The 18,205-nt window shown below is 38.3% G+C and overlaps 1 long non-coding RNA gene across 2 annotated transcripts in view; it reads right to left on the bottom strand.

Moving 5' to 3' along the window:
• Positions 1-2,120: 2,120 nt before the first annotated feature.
• Positions 2,121-18,205, bottom strand: part of LOC138761853 (uncharacterized) — a 49,031-nt gene continuing 32,946 nt past the window's right edge. For both annotated transcript variants that reach the window (XR_011356542.1, XR_011356543.1), the window contains 3 exons: positions 7,713-7,855; positions 6,115-6,248; positions 2,121-2,768 (listed from right to left, as the gene is read on the bottom strand). This is a non-coding gene — a long non-coding RNA (uncharacterized lncRNA). The remainder of the gene's footprint in view (positions 2,769-6,114; positions 6,249-7,712; positions 7,856-18,205) is intronic.

Below are 18,205 nucleotides of genomic sequence, written 5' to 3'. Positions count from 1 at the left end.
AAGGTTATTCTGCCAAATATCTTCTATCCTCATCACTGAAACTGATTATCCGATCATTATTTAATGATTATCTTGGGGATTTTGATCTGTAGAAATGGAGATCATTGTTCCCAAGACAACAATTCCAAAGCAGTTTGTAGAAAGACATAAAAAAAAGCTTTATAAACACAACTCCTTCTTCTCCACCAACAAGTCATCACCAGTTCATCAGTATCTGTGTAAGTAAAAACATGGGGCACCACTAAAGTCAAAACATATGTCTATTTGGCATTGTCAAAGTTCAGACAGTAAATGCACGAATCAGCAAAAATAAATGGAACAGATACTCAGGAATAACTTCCATAAACATTCTTTACCTTCAACAATTCTTCTAACAGCCAGGATAAACGTGCTGCAATTGATTTATTTTTTTAAAAGCGAGTAGGTAATATTTATACAGCTCAGCTGGCCGTTCCCTTCTGAAATATTTAGAGAAGGATTTCAACTTTGAGAGTTCCAATGTGTTTCAGCTTGTTACTTATTCAAAAGATGTTGATGCCATTGTAAACTCTTTACTCAATACTGGTGGGCATTGGGAACAAGGCCTAAAAATTATTTGCTTTCACTCACATTTTTTCCTTTGATTGCTTTGTTATAAATAATTAAATTCAACCATGCACGATAGTGTAAGATGTTAAAGTGATCGGATAAAATCCTGCCTATAATTTAATTAAATTTCTAGTGCAATGAAATGAAGAAAAAAAATCTCAGGCCACATCTTGGATCTTTTTCAAAGTAAATTATTTGACATTTTTTTAAAAATTATTCTCAGTTCTTGTTTAAAATGCAACTAAAATGGCCAAAATATGATGAATTTTCGTGTTTTTAAACTTGCCATCAAAATCTGTGCAAGGGGAAAATATTATCTTAACCATGCTTGCACATAGTCTGAAAAATTAATGAATTTACCAGATTTTAAACACAAGCCATCACCATACTAATTGAAACCCATTTAAAAATATTATAGTAAATGATCAAATTACTTCATCTGAGGTTCATTTGCTTGAAATGTCACATTTGAAATGTGAATTGCATTTGAACTACCTGTGCATTATTTCCTCTGTTAAAGACAATGAATAGAGCTAGTATGTACAGAAATGTCAATATTTGAACAGTGCAGCAACAAACAGAAGATGGCACATTTGGAAAACTTGGCTCTGGGTGGAGTTACAGGCTGTTTCCTTTTTAGAGACTTGTTGGCAGTAGTGAACAATAAAGTAATGACAACTGTATGGAGTTAGTCCATATTTATAAATACAAAGAAATGAATGCATCACCCCATGCTATCATCCTGGTCCTATAATCAATAAACAGGCAGTTCCAGACCATTTTTATGTTTAAATACAAAAAGTGAAAGTGATGGAAATAGTCACTGAGTCGGGCAGCATCTGTGGAGAGTGCAACACAATAGATTTTCAAGTCAAAACTCCTTTTTAAGAACTAGTAAAGAGAGAAAATCAATTAGTTTGCAGGGTGGAGTGATGGACAATGGTAATATTTGTAACAGAATGAGGTCAGGGTAATTATTAAGTTATCCAGTTGGGTTAATAAGAATTGTGTGAGAGAGAGAGAGAGAGAGAGAGAGATCGTAGATAAAGGAATATAAAAGTTGTGAAATGCTGATCTTGAGGACATAACCCAGCAGGTTGAGCTGTGCTGGAGGAGAGAGATACAAATTGAGACAATATTTCAAATGGGTGATCTGCAAGAGAAAGTTTCCCATGTTTGACCTTAAGGCATGAGACTTCATCGAGTCTGGAGACAATATAGTGGTCTTGTATACCCAGTTATTCTTGTGCTGAAGGAACCAGCCCAATGTCTGGAAGGAATGCTTCTATCACAAAGTAATAAAGCCTAGAAAGATCCCCTTGAACCTATCCAGTCCATGCCAACCTTCAACTGTCCATTTACACCAATCCCACACTCATTCTATTTTATTCTCCTCATGCTCCAATCAACAGCCCTCCTGCAGATTCTACCATTCTAAACATTTGACTGTAGATGTCTACAGATGTTTGTATGGAGGACTTTTCAAAGTCATCTAAAATGGGAGCAACATTGCTTGTCCAAGTTCAGTGTTCATGACAAACAAAGATAATGTCAGTGATAGAGTGCAAATTCTTTGTTCTCTCCAACTCTTCATCTTCTCTGCAACTAAAACTATCCACTTTCTAAATGTTCCCAATTTCAACAAAAGGCCATCAGTGTGGACTTGAGCCCTCATCAACTTTAATGAGTATATGAGCTCAGTGACCAGCTGCATAGGCAAGAGCATTGTGGATGTTAAAGTGATCAAACACTACATCACCAGGACAAATCAGAAACCATGGCCAGATGCAGAGGTTCAAGCTTTGCCCAGAGCTTGTGATGCTGCTTTCAGGTTGGGTAACAAGAAGGTATTATGATCAGCAAGGGCTGAACTCTTCCATGCAATCAGGAAAGCAAAGTAGGGGTACGCACAGATCTTCCAGACACTTGAGTGACACTGGCAAAATGACACACAGGTGGCATGGTGTTTAAACCATAAATGACCATTAGTCAACCCTGCAGGTCAGCAACAATGATGCCTCCCTTCCTTAGAGGTTGAATGCCTTTGACACACGCTTTGATGAGAAAAACAATGAGACCCTGCTTCCACTGAACTTTGAATAATAGAATCTCAAAGTCTCACGTCCATTTCCATCCCAATCAACAATCTATTAATTGTCAATTATTTGATTGATTTTGAGCTGAAAGCAAAAAAAAAAGTCAATTTTAGAATATGTAACAAATCTATTAGAATGAAAATAATATATATCTCTAGGTCATATCCTTCTCCATATATCAATCAAGTTTAAATCCTTCATTAAATATAACTAAGTTTTAGCTGCCTTAGATGTAACTATTGTTCTTGATGATTTATCCAATAAAGGATCCAAACAAAAATTAAAATCTCATCCTTTTAAAATATTTTCATGAGCATCTGCTAAATTCAAAAAAGTATCTTGTATAAAATTTTTATCATCTATATTTGGTAAAAATATATTTAAGAAAGTCCATTCCTCTGAAAATATTTGACAATTTACCATTATATCTCTACCTGCCGTCTGTAATCACATTTTGAATCTTAACTTGTAGACTTTTCTTAAATAAAATTACCACTCCTCTAGCTTTAGAATTAAATGAAGAAAAAAACTACCTGATCTGCCCAATATCTTTTTAATTTTAAGTGTTATTTTTCAGTTAAATAAGTCTCTTTCCAAAAAGCAATATCTACTCCCAATTTTGGAAATATATGACAAAAAAAAATATTTTTATTTTCCTGTTAATCCCATTAATATTAAAACACATAATCTTGTTTTTAAATTTATATTTAGTTATTTGTATCATTACACAAAAAAATGAATAAAATATTAATCAAATATCCATATCCAATGATACAAAAAACTTTTATATTTTTTCTCCCCAAGTCCCCTCCCACCCAAAAGAAAAAATAAGAAATACCTACCGTCTAATGTACAATAATACTAGCATATACAATCATTAATTATTATTAAAATTTCTGATTAAGAGGAGTGGATAAGTTAGAAGAGGAGAACAGAAAATTATTCATAAAATCTATATATGATTTCCAAATACTATAAAAATTTTCAACTTGATTCTTCAAACTAAATGCAATTTTTTTCCTGGAGAACCCTGAGCGGGAAAGTTTTTTCGGCAAGACACTGAAGTGGCTGGTTGTCCATCGTACAACAAATCTCTCTCTGAAAACCGACAAGAACTTTTCTGAGTGGTAACCATTTACCTTTCAAGCACCAAAGCCTGGTGAACTTTATAAATGTTAAATTCCGTGCAAAGTATAAGAATTGCCTGCAACCAGTGAACTTGGAGGAATGAGAAGTGAGATTGGACTGTGAACTAAAGAACTTTTCTGAACTTACACACACATTACATATATGTGTGCTTAGAATTAGAAGGGGGTTGAGTTAGGTTATGTCAATAGTGATAACTTAAAGTGTGATTCTATTTTCATGTTTAAAGATCATTCAAAGTAACTTTTGTTTAAGTAACCATTTGTCTTGGTGAATATCTATTGCTGCTGGGTTTTGGGGTCCTCTGGGCTTGTTACAGACCTCATGGAGATACGTCCCAACATGGTGCAGAACCCGAGTAAGTACCATGGATTTTGTTGTGGGGTGGCACCGCAGAAACCTCCCTCTTCCTGAGGGACAAGAGGGCTGACACAGCTGATCTCCTGAAATGGAAGTCTGGTCCACCAACCCATCATAGTCATAGTTAGTCCTGCCATTTTTGATTATTGATAGTGTTGCGTGGTCCCAATTCATTTTCATTTGAGAAGGACTGTCATTTTAAGAGAACAAATCAAGCTGAGTTTGATTGTTTGACTGTGAGCAAGCAGGCTGAAGACAGTATGTTCCTAAACTGGATACAGATGAAATGAGAAGAAACCCAGGTGCAGAGATTTGTACAGATTCAAGAGTCAGTATGCAGTTTGAGTAGGGGCCATTTTTTAAGGGGAGCAGCACAGAAGCAACAGCTCTTTGAGTTATATTGTGCTGAAGTGGCTTCGTGTGGCCAAAGGAAAAGTCACTTTGAAAGGGACTTGTTAAATCCCATTGTGGCAAAAAGAGACTTGTTGAATCTCATCATGGTAAAGGAAAAGTCATGGCTGAAGGGACTCTTTTAAGGAAGCACAGCTGTGGAGCAGAGCTCTTGGAAGTAATACAGTACTGAAGTGCCCTCATGTGTGGCTATAGACAATTTGTCTGATTTCTCCATGTTTTAGGGGAATGAGAATACCACTCTATGACCAAAGGTGAAGGTCACTGTGAATGGCTGACCCATGGAAAGGGTTCTGGAAGAAACACTGCAATTCGGCTGACCCATGAAAGGGTTCTGGAAGCTTTGTGTGCAACACTTGCTTCATGTCTCCTATTGCCAAAGTAGAGGGGAGATTTGGTTGCCACTTGTCTGAAAAGGACATTGGTCTGGAAGCACCCCGACAAGAATTTTGTGAACAATCTGTCACCCCAGTCTCTCTCACCTATTTGGTGAACTTCTTTGCATCCATCTAAAGCCTGCATGCTGCATTGATTAAAAACCTACATGTCAGCATTGGATATTCTGAGTCTATACTTTGAACTGCCTTTCCAGAATTAGGCCTGAGCTGTAATGGCAAAAGCATCACACACACACACACACACTCAAACACAAGTATATTCATGCATAGTTGGGGGTTAAGTGTAGAAAGTTTAGTTAAATTAGATAAGGAGTTATATTATTGTTAATTATTAATTAAATATATTATTTTAAATATATATTTAGGTTCATTTCTATACCTGCCATCTGGTATGTAACAAAAGTAAGGAAGATTTACAGCATTTTAATTTTGAGATGTCAGCAAATCTTGATTCATTCTAAATTCTTTCAGTTCATTTTGGAACAAAACAACCAATTCAATTTGGAGCAATATTTCACGGAGTCCATTACAGTCATGGAAACAGCCTGTCTGCTCATCAAATCTGAACCAGCATCAACAGGGAAAACGTGCGAACATAAATCATTAAAGCCAAAGGGAAACATCCAAATCAATAATACATTGTTACCCTGTAGTGCGCGTCGAAAGAACCAAAGACTTGTTGACCCAAACCAAGGCTTTTATTAACTAAAAGACTGGAGCATATCACAAGTAGGTTGACCAATCCAGAATGACCTGGTCTGGCTAGGAGCAATCCTTTAAGACCTCCCAGTAGGTCTGGCTACCTCTCAGCCAATCACAGTCATCCTACACTACAATCTGTACATATACACATTGGTGATAGAATCTGTACTATCACATACCCATTCAAATTTGTGTCACTTTAATCAGAAATAAGAAATTCAGCAAAGTTTTAGTCAATTTCATAGTCATTTTATTTTGAAATCTCACTATGCTACTAAGATTTCATGGTAAAGCAATGACATCATTCTGTGCATTAATCAAAAACAGGAAAGGTTTCACGTTGCATAAATCTATTAAACCTTCACTCAAAAGGAATCTGATGATAAGTGAGAAAATGTTATTTTCTAAGGTACCTTATCAGGTAACAATGGAAATCTGCCTGTGTTTTTGATGACCTTTGGAATGGTAAGATCCAGCGGTGAGAAGCATCAGTTATGAATCCTCAGCATCTGGGAAGACGTAGACACATCATAGAACCTCAGGCTTGCTGTCGTCATGAGAGAAAGACAAGTCTAATTGTGATAAAGTACAGAGAAATTCTTTGCAAGGGCAGCAGAAGCCAGTTAAATATATTTTTCCAAACTTCCTTAAGCCTTTGACTCTGTCAACCAGAAGGGCTCATTGAGCAAACTCAAATTGGCAACCTGCAGAAATTCATCCCTATTCTACCTTTGCTTCAGTGATGGCATGTAAATCATGAGGTTGACTGACAAACCACAATGGAGCCAATCTGAATGAAGACCAGTGTTAAGCAAGGCTGACTCATTTAGGCAGTAATTGATTTTCCATTTGGTTCTTGATGCACTTCACCTCTGATAATTTTCCTCTCAATATTCAGAACTGATGGAAAACTGTTCAATCCACCATAAGTACATTCCAGAACTATAGCCATCCCAACATCAATAGTCAGTCTGCAATCAACACTTGTTCGGAGGCCAAGCTCCAAGTCATTGTGGAGTCACTCCTTAAAACATACCAGAAGAAATAATGAAATTAGAGAGTACAATCTACAAATCCACTGAAGTTCTTGTTTGTTCCAACTACAAATGTACATAAAATTCATTAATAAACCATAACTATAGATTTATAAATAAATATGTAAGAGAACCGTACTCTCATTATCCTTAAAGGTTTTTTTGTACCTTCAAAAGAGAACTCTACCCTCCCAAAATAAAGATTTACAGTGGGTCTCATGGAAATTAGGACAACTTTCCTTTCCTCGGGACCCATTTTTCAGCTAAAGCAGACATCGATGATGAAATTCACATATTCAATGTATCAGAACAGCCAACTGAGAAGAAGGATGTCTGCAGATGAAAACATTCAAATTTATTGTCAGAGCACATACAAGGCATCACATACAGCCTGAGATTCTTTTCGGCATGCCAGACAGAATTTCTACTTATCAGTCACTGTAAGCTGTAGAGAGAAATGTAAACAAACTGACTGTGCAATATATAAAAAATAATGAGTCTTCTGTTTTGGAGTCTGGTGGTGGAGGGGTAACAACCGTTCCTGAACTTGTTGGTACAAGTCTTGTGGCAACTACGTCTCTTCTCAGATGGTAGCAGCGAGAACAGAGCAAGTTCTGGGTGGTGCGGATTCTTGATGATTGCTGCTTCATGCCCAGATGAACTCAATGCCTTCAATGCCTGATTTGACCACCAGAGCAAGGAAGAATAGCTGCACACCTCCATGACCCCTGATGACCCTCCACTGTCAGTATCTGAAGATGATGAACCGGCTGCCATCAAGAGAGTGGGGAAAAAAAAGTGACTCCAAGGAAATTATTCGGTCTACCTGGCCGAATACTGAAAACCTATGCTGACCAACTAGTGGATGTCTTCAGCATCTCACTCCAGCAGGGAGTGGTACCCACCTGTTTCAAACAGGCCTCAGTCATACCCAGTCCCCATGAACAGTGTGATAGCCTACCTAAATGATTACTCACCAGTGGCAATCACATCACAGTGATGAAGTGTTTTGAGAGGCTTATGTTGAAGCATATCACCTCCTGTCTGAATGCCAACATGGATGCCTTCAAATTTGCCTACATCAACATCAGGTCTATGGCAGATGTTGTCTCACAAAACCCTGAAACACCAGGACAATAAAAGTGCAAGCATCAGGACACTCTTTATTGATTACAGGTCAGCATTCAATCATCATTTCATCAAAATTGGTCAGCACACACCAAGAGGTGGCTATCAATACCGACTGTGTAATTGGATCCTGGATTTCTTCACCTCCAGACCCCAACTAGCATGGATTAACAAGAGCATCTCCTCCAAAATCTCCATCAGTACTGGAACACCACAGAGCTGCACATTTTGCCCCCTGCTCTACTCACTTTATAACTCTGACTGTGTGGCTCAGTAAAGTGAGAAGAGTAAGGGGCTAAGTACGCAACCCTGTGGTGTTCCAGTACTGATGGAGATTGTGGAGGAAATGTTCTTGCCAATCTGCACTAATTGTGATCTGGAGGTGAGGAGATCCATGATCCAATTACACAGAGGGGTGTTGAGTCCCAGGTCTTGGAGTTTGTTGATTAGTTTTGATACCTCAAACCAGACAGGCAGCAATTATCCCTGCTTTTCTTTATATTTCTGAAGCTTTGGCAACTTGAACCAGGCAGTTCAAGGAACTATAGAGACATTACTAACTCTTATTCTTCTCCAGAGAGTTGATGGTATCTTTCCAGAAACCACTGGAAAAATAGCAAATTGACATCACTGTCTTTTCCCAGGAAAATATCCCCAGCACTGAGGCCCTAACTACACTCATTTGCTTTCTTTAGGCAGGCCTTATTGTTCACATGCCAAACAGACTCTGGAAATAGGCAGTCTTTTCCAAGCTGAAATCACAGAGGCAGAGAAAAAAAAAAATCAAGGATGTTGTCACAGCCTCTCTGAAGATATGTAAAATTCTCCTTCCCTCTGGGAATTCCTGACCCATGACCACTCAAAATGGAGAAAGATTATTTGAGACACCACTGAGAATTACAAGTCTGTGCATATAGAGGCCAAGCATAAACAGCAGTAAGTGCATATCATTTCACTGGCTATCTCTCACCAATTCCATCAGTCACCTCTTGCACTGCATGTGGAATATTCTACAGCTCCCAGATGACCTCAGCTACCTCAGAACCCATAAAACCAGAGTGGAAGTAATTGATCCTCATGGAGAAAAATGTGACAAATACATAATAATCATTCACCAAACAGTGTTCTCTTGTAGGGCTGTTTAAGCTCTGCCCACATAATAGCTGGAAAAACAGCAGTGGTTTTAAGTTTAGTCTGCCTATCTCAGAAAATGCACGTTTCTGAATGTCCATGCCTTTTAGAAATAATTTAAAATGTTACAATTAAAGCGATTAAAAAAGTAAAAATGTTTTAACAAGTAAAAATTAAAGCATATAAATTCATTTGAAACACCAGTCAACAATTTAAGAAAACATTCAGTTAAATTCATTTTAATCATCCAACTCTTAACTTGGCCCCTGTTTCCACTTCACTGAAACAGATGTTACTGTTCCTGCACTTAGCCTTAACCTGACATGCTGGAGAGTGGAGCACATTTGCTGCCCTCTGCTGCAATCCATGAGAATTCATCTTTACAACAAATACGCAAACTCTGCAGGTCCAACAGTGTTTATCAGAGTCAAAGATATGTAACCAATGTTTCAGGCCTGAGCCCCTCATCGGGATATGAGCAAAAGGTAGGCAGGCACCTGAATAAAAAGATGGGGGAGAGGGGAAGAAGGGACAGGGGGAGGAGCACATGCAAACTGCCAAAAGGCCATAGGTGTGGACATGGAAGGCAGAAGAGAAAAGCTGAGATTTGATGGGGGCGGAAGGCTGTTACTCTGTGAAGGCAGAGCTGGGGGAAAGGATAGAGAGAAAGTGAGAGAGAAAGAAAGGGTGGGGAGCAGGAGGGAAGGAGACAAAAGTATAGGGAAAGAGAGATGGGGGTAGGGGAGCATAAGGTAAATAAGAGGAGTTGGTGTTAATGCCATCTGGTTGAAGTGACCAAAGAGAATATAGGTAGTTTCTTTAATTTGCAGGTGGTTCAGTTGGGCAATGCACAAGACCATGGACAGACCTTCTGGTATGGGAATGAGGTGGGTTGCCCTGGGAGATCTCTAGTATTACAGTGGACAGTTCGAATGTGATTAACAAAGCAATCTCCCAGTCTATGTCCAGTCTCTCCGAAGTAGAGGAGGCCACAGTGGAAGCACCAGATCCAGTAGATAAACCCCTGCAGATTCACAGATGAAGTGTTGCTTCACTTGGAAGGACTTCTTTGGACCCCAAATGGTGGTGAGGGAGGAAAGTAGGTGCATACAGTGTTTTCTGCAGTTACAGGAGCAGTTACAGGGTTAGGTACCAAGGGGACAAGTGGTGGGAAAGAAGGAGTGGATGAGGGAGTCAAAGAAGGAACAGTCCCTGCAGAAGGCAGAAAGGCGAGGATAGGGGAAGATGTATCTGGCAGTGAGATCATTTTGTCGGTAGCGGAAATTGCGGAGGTGATATCTTGGATGTGGAGGATGTTGGGGTGGCAGGTGAGGACAAGGGAAATCCTGTCCTTGTGCATCTGGTGGTGAGGGAGCCACGGTAGATGTGATGGAGGAAATGAGGGTGAGGGCTGAGATGATGGTAGTGGAGGGGAAGCCATGTTTTCTTTGAAGAAGGAAGGCATCTCAGATTATGGAAAACTTTGCCTGAGTCAAATGTGCAAAATATGGAGGAATTGTGAGAAAGAACTAGAATCCTTACAAGGAACAGGGTGTGAAGAAGTGTAGTTCAGTGGTACCAACTATGGTAGTTGGTGCATTTGTAGAAAATGTCTGCCAGGAGATTTTCCCTATCCCTCTGGCTCCTTTCTCCCAGCTCTACATTTGCAGAGCTACTCCAACCCTCCCAACTTCCTGATCAATTCTTAGCATTTTTTTTCTTACCCTCTTATCCAAGTCCACTGATGATCTCTTTACTATTGGCCTATGCTCCTCCCCTGCCTTTTTCTCTATCATTCCCCTAGCTTTTCATTTCAGATGCCTGCCTGCTTTTTGCTCATTCCTTGATGAAGGGCTCACACACAAAATTTTGGTTATATGTATATCTCTGCCTCCTCTGAATGCTGCAGGGCCTGTTGAGTTTCTCCAGTATTGTGTATTAACTACAATCAAAGCATCTGCAGACTTCCTTGCTTCACTCTCATCTTTACCACCCTCTGCTGTAATCCATGAGAACTCATCTTTAATCTCTCCCTACAACAGGACAAAGTCCCTACTTGCTTCAAGAAGGCCGCCATGATACCAGTACCGAAGATTTGCATAACAGACCAGAGCAATTACTGACTGGTGGCTTTGACATCCCTCACAATGAAGTCCTTTGAGAGGCTGGTCATGGTTCACATCAACTCTCGACGACCAGTCAGCCTTGACCCACTTCAGTTTGCCTCCTGGCCAAACAGATCCACAGCAGATGCCAATTCTCTAGCTTTCCACTCGGGTCCTGTGTTTATCAACCACAGCTCTGGCTTCAAAATTATAGTCCCCAGCAAACTCGTTTGCAAGCTTCAGACTCTAGACCTCAGACGTCCCCTTTGCAAAATCACAGTCAGTGAAGATACATCATAATCCATGATTACACTAAATGCCCCCTATCTCGTTGTCTCGTTGTCTCATTGTCAAGGAGATAGACAACAGACTCGCCAAGGCAAATAGCGCCTTAGGAAGACTACACAAAAGAGTCTGGAAAAACAACCAAATGAAAAACCTCACAAAGATAAGCATATACAGAGCCGTTGTCATACCCACACTCCTGTTCAGCTCCGAATCATGGGTTCTCTACCGGCATCACCTACGGTTCCTAGAACGCTTCCACCAGCGTTGTCTCCGCTCCATCCTCAACATTCATTGGAGCAACTTCATCCCTAACATCGAAGTACTCGAGATTGCAGAGGCCGACAGCATCGAATCTACGCTGTTGAAGATCCAACTGCGCTGGGTAGGTCACGTCTCCAGAATGGAGGACCATCGCCTTCCCAAGATTGTGTTATATGGCGAGCTCTCCACTGGCCATCGTGACAGAGGTGCACCAAAGAAGAGGTACCAGGACTGCCTAAAGAAATCTCTTGGTGCCTGCCACATTGACCACCGCCAGTGGGCTGATATCGCCTCAAACCGTGCATCTTGGTGCCTCACAGTTCGGCGGGCAGCAACCTCCTTTGAAGAAGACCGCAGAGCCCACCTCACTGACAAAAGACAAAGGAGGAAAAACCCAACACCCAACCCCAACCAACAAATTTTCCCCTGCAACCGCTGCAACCGTGTCTGCCTGTCCCGCATCAGACTTGTCAGCCACAAACGAGCCTGCAGCTGACGTGGACATTTACCCCTCCGTAAATCTTCGTCCGCGAAGCCAAGCCTCAAGAATGTGCAATCTGTCCCCTCATATACTTCGACTATCCCCATGACATCCCCACAGTTAAATACTCTTCCAACCATCTTCAAATTTGCAGATAATCCTGGGCCAGGAATCAAATAAAGACAAGATCGAATTCAGGCCCAAGACTATTACAATGCTAGCAACATGGGTTCATATCTGACACTGTCTGTAAGGAGTTTGTACATTCTCCTCATGACCACATGGGTTTACTCTGGGTGCTCCAGTTTTCTCTCGTGTAAAGGGTTTATAGGTTAATAAGTCACATGGATGTAACTGCGTGATGCAGGTCCATGGGCTTGAATGGCCTGTTACCATGCTCTACCTCAAAATTAAAATTAAATTTCAAAGAAAGAGAATGAAAATCTAGTGGCATGGTGCCAGGACAACAACTTCTCCCTCTATGAAGAAAATGAACACTAACTTCAAAGGAGGGTAAAGTCCACATCCTTAATGACACTGAAGTTGAAAGTGTAGACAGCTTCAAGCTCTTAGGAATAAATATTTCCAATAACCTAACCTGGGGAAAGCGCATTGATATGACAGTCAAGAAAGCACACTGATGTCTCTATTTTGAAGATTGAGGGAAGTCACTATCCCTCTTGTCCATCAAAAACTTCTACAGATGCACCACCGAGTGCAAACTTACTGGATGCATCACATGGTAGCTGCTCTGCTTAAGATGTGGGAGAAGCTACAGAAGAAATAGAATATAACACAAGCATCTCTCCCCTTTGTGGACTTCATCTGCATCTCCCATTGTCTACTTCTTAAGAAAGCTTAAAGATGGTGAAAATGTGCATCACCAAGCTTAAAAACAGGTTCTTCCCTGCTGTCATTAGCCTCTAAATGAATGTCATAATAGTGTTTTCATGTTGCCTTTTCTTGGTGCTAAATGATCTTCCTAATATGATCCTATACTCTGAAAATTATGCCCTTCATACAGCAATATAAAATCTTAAAGATAATCAGTTAGTCTGTTTACAGAAGAACCATTCTCACTGTACCAGGTATTTAATGACAAATAAAATTAAATTCCAAAGTAAGTTCAGCCAGCAAGATCAGGCTTCCACACCCAGAACCTGATTGTGCTTCACAACAGGTTTTGGTCCATTATATAAAGAGGGGAGATAAAGTGTGTAACGTGATTGATGGTATTTGGAGACTTGTGTGGAGCACAAACACATTTTTATTAGTTTAAAATTAACGTCTGGTATCTACGATGGTCTTCAGGTAAATTGGAGATAAGGCGGGAAAAAAGGGTTATTTGTGGGATCGATGGGGGCAGAGCCCAGAGGAGGAAGGACCAGTCATCTAAGCTACCCATAGCAAATTCCAGTTCACTGCATTAATCCCTTCCTTCAGAAGAGAACCTGTGGGTGAAAACAGAGACCACGTTCATCAACACGAGCTTTTAACAATTATTTACAAGTTGAGTCTGTCTGGGAGCCTGGTTATTCTGAACGAGCACCTTAGTACTGGTGGACTTTGCTCTTCCAGAACTTCCTGTGCTGTGTCTTGGACACTGGGAGACTTAAAGGGGAACTCGGGGGTCCTGGATCCAATAGCAGCTCCATTGGAATCATGTCATCTGGAACCCTGCATAGGGTATTTAGAAGCTTGAGGCCTATTGTGGGCATTGGGACCTCAGTTCCTGAAGGTCTCTGATCGAGACAGTGTCCTCTTTGCTGTCCGGGTATGCCACATAGGCATACATCGGGTTTGCCCGACAGACTTACACCCAGTGTCCCCTCTTACTACTTCCTGAACACATGGAATCCTTCACGGGGCATCTGGCCCGGGGGTGTTTGACCTGTCCACAGAAGTAGCATTCCTGGTTGCATGTGGCCACGGTAGTCAGTACCAGGGATAGCTGTGCTCCACAGACCTGGTCTTCCGAGAAGGCGTCGCTTTCGTTAGAGAAGATGTCTGCTCCCAGTTAGGGCCTGTTCAAGAGATTTCGCCAGATTGAGTGTACTGGCAAGGTCCTTCTTCCCCAATTCTAACAGTCACTGCCTCACCTTGATCTCACTCCTGCCACAAGTGTATCCCAGATTTGCTCTTCTTCTCTCACACAGGCTGAGACTGCTTCATAGTCTGCTGTGAATGTTAGATGAATTTAGGGGTAATTGATAATGCTTTAGTACCTGCCTGTCCCGCATTGGACTTGTCAGTCACCAACGAGCCTGCAGCAGACGTGCACATACCCCTCCATAAATCTTCGTCCGCGAAGCCAAGCCAAAGAAAAGAAAAGTATCACTGAAATTTGAAGTAAATTAGATGTTTTCTTTTATCCTCATGGAATATTCTGTCCTTTTGTTTGTCTAAAGGATTAGGACAGGAAACTGAATGATTTTTCAGATGATATTTCCAGCATCACAAAATGATTACAAAATTACAATTATTTGGCTGGTTAAAGTGACATTAATTAAGAAGGTCAGCATAATCTTCTATATTGAATTTGAAAAGTCACTTCACTTGCTGTTGGAGGGAATTTAAGGAAAATAAAACAAATTTGTCTCATTTAAAGTAAAAATAATTTATGACACACGTTTATACACAGCAGACAAGCAAAACAGCAGTAATAGCACATGAAAAGTGGGTGGGGGAGGGTATGTCAAAAATTCCCCAGCTGAAAATTGTAGTTCCCCATTGTTCAGGATCATTGTAATTTAAAGACTGTGATGCTATACCTATTTTCTGAAGTTCGTGGTGATCATCGATCTGCTGTGCTCAAAATATTTAAAGCAGTTTCACTTAAGAAGTTAATTTAAATTATTAACAGCATAGTGCCTTCCACATAACAGGGAATTATTTAATAATTCTGTCCATTGTTACTTCAGCAATAGAAATACAGAGCATGCCTCCGACACACAGAACACTGATTTTATGAATTATTACTCTCCCTGATTTACACAACAGATGTAATGATGTAAATTCAGCATTCAAGTTAGGATGAGATCAACTCCAAACACACTTAGCTTTGACAATATGCAACTGAATGGATATTCAGGACACATTGCACTCAATCATTCATTTTAGTTTTTCCTTTGAAATTCTATATTTAAATTTTCAGGCACAACATTTAATGTTCTTATTTGTCACTGCAATAATTGATTTTGCTTAAAGTAGCTGTTTATTTGATTGATATATGAAGTTTAATTGAAAAATTTACAATATGATTTGACTCAATATGTTCACACTTTAATAACTGCTTTCACCACTTGGTCATTGTTCGCTTCTTATTGGTACCTTTCACCAGAACTTGGTCTGCACTGCAAAATGTAAAGTAACACTGTGTCCTCGATGTCAGGTTCAATTTAAAATGCTAAATTCTGCCCCATATTTATAATTAACATAATTGCTTTGATAATATGGGATGCTTTCAAAACATATTTGAGAGGGCAGTTCATTAGTTAGACTGCTAGAATTAAAAAATAATATTTGATTGAAAGTCAGAATTTGAAAAAAGAAATTGAAAAGTTAGTAAAAGAATTTCAAAAGAACTCTATTGAAGATAATAAGATACATTTATCTAAATTAAAAATAATATATTATATTTTGCAATCATATAAATATGAAAAAAATTATTCAAAGATCGAAACTGTTATTATGAGTTAGATGCACATAAGGTTTTAGCTTGGCAATCAAAAATAGAACAAGCATCAAGAACAATTCAAAGATTTAGAGATTATTTCAAGAAATTAATGAGGAATTTTTTAGATTTTATAATGAACTTTATACATCTAAAAGTAGACAAAACACTGAGCAAATTGATTTGTTTTTGGCTAATTTCAACTTGCCATCATTGACTGGGAAGGATATTAATGACTTAGATAGTCTTTTTACGGAATTGGAATTAAAGGAAGCACTGCAATCAATGTCCCTGGGTGAAGATGGGTTTACAGTAGAATTTTATAAAGAATTTAATGATTTGTTGTTTATGGTTTATATGGAAGTTTTGAAGCAGGCAACTGAGATGGGTTCATTTCCAGAATTGTTTTCGAGGGCGTTCATTACTATTATTCCAAAGAAAGATAGAGATTCATTAAAAGTGTCTTCTTACCGACCAATATCATTATTAAATGTAGATTATAAAATTGTTCCAAAAGTATTAGCTGATAGATTGGCTAATTATTTGCCAAAATTAATACATTTTGTCCAAGCTGGATTTATAAAAGGTCAATATTCAGTTGATAATGTCACTAAATTGATTTCTATAATTAATGCTGCTAGACAACAAGTTAATCAACCAATGATAGTGTTGTTGATGCGGAAAAAGCTTTTGATAGGGTTGAGTAGAAATTTTTATTTAAGGTTTTAGAAAAATTTCAATTTGGACCATTCTTTACTACTTGGGTTAAAGCTTTATATACTAATCCTAAAGCACAAATAATGATGAATTGTCTGATTTCATCAGCTTTTAGATTATCTTGATCAACTAGACAAAGTTTTCCTCTTTCACCAGCATTGTTTGGTTTGGTAATAGAACCTTTAGCTCAAGCTATTAGGCAAAATTTGGACATTAAAGGTATCAAAGTAGGTGAACAAGAGTATAAGATTAATTTGTTTGCTAATTATATTTTAATATATTTAACATATCCTAAAGAATCTTTGAGGGTGTTGCAAAATTTATTAAATCAATATGGCAGACTGTCAGGTTATAAGGTTATCTGGGAGAAAAGTGAAATATTGCCGATATCAAGTGAGGATTATTTAGATTGTAGACAGATTACTAAATTTAAATGGTCTGATAAGATTAAATATTTAGTTGTTATAGTTAATAAAGAATATCAGGACATATATTTTGAATTATATACCTTTATTGAACAAGATTAAAACTGATTTAGAGAAATGGAAAGATTTGCCATTAACTTTAATTGGGAGAGTAAATTGTATAAAAATGAATATTTATCCTCAAATACAATATCTTTTTCAATCTATTCCATGTGTGATCCCGAAGAATTTTTTTAAAGAATTAACTAAAGTAATTCAATTATTTTTATGGAAGGGTAAATTATCTAGGGTTTCTATGCATAAATTAACATGGTGATATGAATGGGGAGGACTTCAATTACCACATTTTCAAAATTATTATGAAGTGACACAGTTGAAATTCATTAATAGGTTGTTTGATGTTCAACAACTACCTGTCTGGGCTAAAATTGAATTGGATCAAATTTCTGAAAAAGAAATGAGTCAATTTATTTATAAATGGAATCCCTTATTGTTACAAAAATATAAATTACCAATATTAAGACATATACTGGAAATTTGGTAATAAGCAGGATCAACTTATAGGCTCTAAAGGGAAAATTTCAATTAAATCATCATTGTATCAGAATAAACTAATTCCGTTTTCTTTAAATAATCCTTATTTGAAAAATTGGAAACTGAAAGGAATTAGTATTATACAAGATTGTTTTGAGGTGGGTAAATTTTCTGCATTTAATAGATTACAAGAGAAATTTGGCATTTCTGCAAATTCTATTTTTGCTTATTATCAAGTTTGAGATTTTTTGCGAACACAATTTGGTAAGGATTTAATTTTACCAAGTCAATCTAAATTTGAGATTTTAATGGTTGACAAGGAATCAAAAGGATTTATATCAGATGTGTATAGGTTGCTGCAAGAAAAGATGGATAAAGTTGGGCTATATAGGACAAAAGAGAAATGGGAGAAAGATTTAGATATTGAATTTTCTTGGGAGGAATGGTCAAATATGTGTATTGATAGTGTTACAAAATTAATTAATGTGAGCTATAGTATGGTTAATTATAATTTTATTCTTCAATTATATTTGACTCCTGAGAAGTTGAAGAAATATGGATTTAGTCTAACAGATTTGTGTTTTAGATGTGGAGAAAGATAGGTACTTTTATGCGTTGTGTATGGACATGTAAGAAAGTTAATTTTTTGGGGGGGAAAGTTATTAAATTTTTGAGAGATTTATTTACAGTCAATTTGCAAATGGATCCAATTATGTTTTTATTGGGT

This window comes from Narcine bancroftii, chromosome 4, assembly GCF_036971445.1.
Source record: "Narcine bancroftii isolate sNarBan1 chromosome 4, sNarBan1.hap1, whole genome shotgun sequence".
Classification (NCBI taxonomy): domain Eukaryota; kingdom Metazoa; phylum Chordata; class Chondrichthyes; order Torpediniformes; family Narcinidae; genus Narcine; species Narcine bancroftii.
Note: the sequence above shows the minus strand (reverse complement) of the source record. Positions and strands in the feature narration are given on the sequence as shown.